Raw genomic sequence first — 4,632 nt, forward strand, 5'->3', positions numbered from 1 at the left:
CCTTGGTGCGCGGCGGCGTCCCCGTGACCGGATCCGAACCACCGCGTGTGAAAATTCGATTTTTTTTTTTCACTCGACGTTCGCGGTTATTCGGCGGTCCCGGGGTGGTGCACATGACGGCAGCCCCGGCGATGTCCGTCGACACGATTTCGAATTCAACTTTTCGAACGTAGTTTTTCCGTGTGCAATAACTCGTTAACCGTTGGTTCGATCTCGACGTACCCGAGACGTGTTCACGTCGTACGTTCCGAGTACTATAGGACACCGGTGTCCGCGACATTTAAATCGGTAATCCTTTATCCGCGGCCGTACCGCTACGCACGGAGATAGACCGATATTTGATTTTCGCTTAACCGCTACGCACTGTGATTGACTGTATTCCGACGGCGGGGTCTCGGTCAACCGTTTTCACGGTTTGCCGGTGACATCGACCGTACCGTTCATCACGGGCAGACCGCAGAGTCGTTGTCCAGGGATATCCCCCTTTGCCGAAAACCTTTACCGCGTAGAATTTCTGCGCTGACCGCGACGTTACAGGGGTGATTACCGTCGCCGAGCTGCGCGCCCGCCGTACCGTCCCGTCGCACGGACCACCGTGTGTGAAAATTCGATTTTTTTTTTTCACTCGACGTCCTCGGTTATTCGTCGGTGCCGGGGTGGTGCACATGACGGCAGCCCCGGCGATGTCCGTCGACACGATTTCGAATTCAACTTTTCGAACGTAGTTTTTCCGTGTGCAATAACTCGTTAACCGTTGGTTCGATCTCGACGTACCCGAGACGTGTTCACGTCGTACGTTCCGAGTACTATAGGACACCGGTGTCCGCGACAATTAAATCGGTAATCCTTTATCCGCGGCCGTACCGCTACGCACGGATTTTGTGATTTTCGCCTAACCGCTACGCACGGTGATTGACGGATTTTCGATTCTCGCCTAACCGCTACGCACGGTGATGGCGAAGTTCCTTCGACCCGGGTGTACCACTACGCGTGAACACCCCCGTCGCACATTGTGAAACTCGAGATTTTGTAAATTTGTGAGCGACTCGGTCGTCGGCGTTCCGCCGGCGTCCGATCGCCAATCACGTACGACAGCAAAGCCACGGGCGACGCCGAAGCCGACGCGTCCATCGCCGCGCACCGGTCTGCCCCAGTCTTCGGAATGGTCAGCAATCCGGTGCCCTTCGATGGTATCCGTCCAAGTTTCGGCGACCGACCCATCTCGCACGCCGAGTGGCAAAACTCAACCGGCGTCGCAGGCCCGCCTTCCGGTGGGCCTCCGACGCGCAAATCGTTTTTTTCAAAAATCGATGACGACTCCCGTTACCGTTCCGCAAGTTACGAGCTCTCGACGCCAAAACATTCCCGCCGCGGCCGGCCATCGTCGCCGTGCCCGGCGGTCGCCGGGGCGAAGCCCCGGGACGACGGACTTCGCGTCGCGTCCCGGCTTCCCCCACGATCTCGGCTGGGGGCCGTTATAAACCTGGCGAGAGGCGCTAGCGCGGTAATTCTCCGTCCGCTGAAAACGGACGGCGTACGCGCTAACCCCGACTCTCGTCAACGCACGGGTCACGTCGCGTCGGGCGAGCGCTCGCTCTCCGCGTGTGTTCGGTCTTCCGCACGCGACCGCCGCCGCAGTCGCCCCGCGTTCTGCGGGTGCTCAGTGCGGCGCTCGCGTCGACCGAAGCGCGCGGTTTACGGGCGCCCGTCCGCGCACGTATCCCACTCGAACCGCGGTCGGTCGTGCGCCGTGACCGTATACCGGTCACGGTCGTTTCGACCTTCCTCGGCGTCGGCTTGCCCACGGGCGGACCGGCGCTCGGACGCACGCGTCCCGAGACGAGTGTCCGCGTCGTCGTCGCCCCTTGGTCGGCGTCGCCGCGGGGATCCGTCACGGGACGCAGTTGTTGTAAAACCGAGATCCCTGGTTGATCCTGCCAGTAGTCATATGCTTGTCTCAAAGATTAAGCCATGCATGTCTCAGTGCAAGCCGCATTAAGGTGAAACCGCGAAAGGCTCATTAAATCAGTTGTGGTTCCTTAGATCGTACCCAAGTTACTTGGATAACTGTGGTAATTCTAGAGCTAATACATGCCGACAGAGTTCCGACCGTCGCGGCGCCCTCGGGCGTCGCTCGCGGGAGGAACGCTTTTATTAGATCAAAACCGGCCCGTCGCGGCGCGCTTCGTGCGCGTCCCGATCGCGGCCCGCGCAAAGACCTGGTGACTCTGAATAACTTCGAGCTGATCGCACGGTCTCCGTACCGGCGACGCATCTTTCAAATGTCTGCCTTATCAACTGTCGACGGTAGGTTCCATGCCTACCGTGGTGGTAACGGGTAACGGGGAATCAGGGTTCGATTCCGGAGAGGGAGCCTGAGAAACGGCTACCACATCCAAGGAAGGCAGCAGGCGCGCAAATTACCCACTCCCGGAACGGGGAGGTAGTGACGAAAAATAACGATACGGGACTCATCCGAGGCCCCGTAATCGGAATGAGAACACTTTAAAACCTTTAAACGAGGATCAATTGGAGGGCAAGTCTGGTGCCAGCAGCCGCGGTAATTCCAGCTCCAATAGCGTATATTAAAGTTGTTGCGGTTAAAAAGCTCGTAGTCGGATCTGTGTCTGGGCGGTGCCGGACCACCCTGGCGGTCCGTCGTGTCGCGGCCGGCCGTGTCGCGGGACCACGTGTCCCGTCGGCGCGGTCGTCGTCGCGCTCGTCAGCCGTCTCGGGGTGTTAGTTACCGGCACGTCGGCCGGACGTATTGTCGGCAGGCGGACACGTGTCTCGGGCTTCCGGCGCGCCGCGCGGCCACGCGTCGCGCGGCCGTCGGGGTTCGACGACGGCGGCCGCCTACTCCAATCTTGCTGCGCGGTGATCTTCACCGATTGCCGTCGGCGGGCCGACACGTTTACTTTGAACAAATTAGAGTGCTCAAAGCAGGCTCAAATCTGGCGGGGCGGCTTCACGGCCGTCTCGTCAAAAGGCCCTGAATACTGGTCGCATGGAATAATGGAACAAGACCTCGGTCCCGCGCATCTCCGCCCTTCGCGGGCGCGCGAAATCGCCCTCCGGGGCGTTTCCGTGCGCGGGCCGCCGGGCCGCGGGCGCCAGTCGCCCGCGCGTCCCGCCGGGCCGGTTTTCGGGACCGGAGGTAATGATCAACAGAGACGGGCGGGGGCATTCGTACCGAGACGTTAGAGGTGAAATTCTTGGATCGTCTCGAGACGAACTGACGCGAAAGCATTTGCCAAGTACGTTCTCGTATGATCAAGAACGAAAGTTAGAGGTTCGAAGGCGATCAGATACCGCCCTAGTTCTAACTGTAAACGATGCCAGCTAGCGATCCGCCGGCGTTTCATTAACGACCCGGCGGGCAGCTTCCGGGAAACCGAAGCTTTTCGGTTCCGGGGGAAGTATGATTGCAAAGTTGAAACTTAAAGGAATTGACGGAAGGGCACCACCAGGAGTGGAGCCTGCGGCTTAATTTGACTCAACACGGGAAACCTCACCAGGCCCGACACCGGAAAGATTGACAGATTGAGAGCTCTTTCTTGATTCGGTGGGTGGTGGTGCATGGCCGTTCTTAGTTGGTGGAGCGATCTGTCTGGTTAATTCCGATAACGAACGAGACTCTGTCCTGCTAACTAGGCGGGTAACCCCGGGTCGGCGTGTGCGCGGCGCGGGCGGTTTTCGGCCGTCCGTGTTCGCGTACCCGTCGGCTCGGCCCGGTATCCCCGAACGCGTTCGCCCGTCGTCCACGGCGGTCGTCGAGCGCGGCCGCGCCATCCGCGTCCCGGCGTGCGGCGGGCGTGTGTCGGCCGGGGGGCAACCTCCGGTCGGCGCGCGTCCGTCGTGCGTCGGGCTCCGTGGTGAAGCGCGCCGTGTTCGCGGCCGTCGCCGGCGGATCACGATACGTTACTAGGGCTACCGCCGGCTCCCAGGAGCTTAAACTCTTCTTAGAGGGACAGGCGGCGGACGAAAATAGCCGCACGAGACTGAGCGATAACAGGTCTGTGATGCCCTTAGATGTTCTGGGCCGCACGCGCGCTACACTGAAGGAATCAGCGTGTGTTAACATTCCTGGGCCGACAGGCTTCCGGGTAACCGCTGAACCTCCTTCGTGCTTAGGGATCGTGGCTTGCAATTTTTCCACGTGAACGAGGAATTCCCAGTAAGCGCGAGTCATCAGCTCGCGTTGATTACGTCCCTGCCCTTTGTACACACCGCCCGTCGCTACTACCGATTGAACGGTCGCATTGAGGTCTTCGGAGTGGACGCGCGTTATTCGGCCCCCTCGGGGGCTGGGTCGTCGCGCGATCGCGAAGATGACCGAAATCGGCCGTTTAGAGGAAGTAAAAGTCGTAACAAGGTTTCCGTAGGTGAACCTGCGGAAGGATCATTAGAGACGGGCCCGCGGTACCGGCAGCACTTGCCGGTCTCGCGCGCGCCTAATCCGACCCCGTGGCCGCGTGCGCTCGCGACTAGCTCGCCGACCGCCCGCGCGCCGCGACCCCCGACCGAGCGTCGACCGAAAGATGGTTAACGTCGAAAGACCATACGGGCCCCGCCGTGCGTCCGCGCACGGCGCGTGGCCGGTAGAAGTTTCGTCGACAAAAAAAAACACCC

This window comes from Metopolophium dirhodum, unplaced genomic scaffold (assembly GCF_019925205.1).
Source record: "Metopolophium dirhodum isolate CAU unplaced genomic scaffold, ASM1992520v1 scaffold31, whole genome shotgun sequence".
Classification (NCBI taxonomy): domain Eukaryota; kingdom Metazoa; phylum Arthropoda; class Insecta; order Hemiptera; family Aphididae; genus Metopolophium; species Metopolophium dirhodum.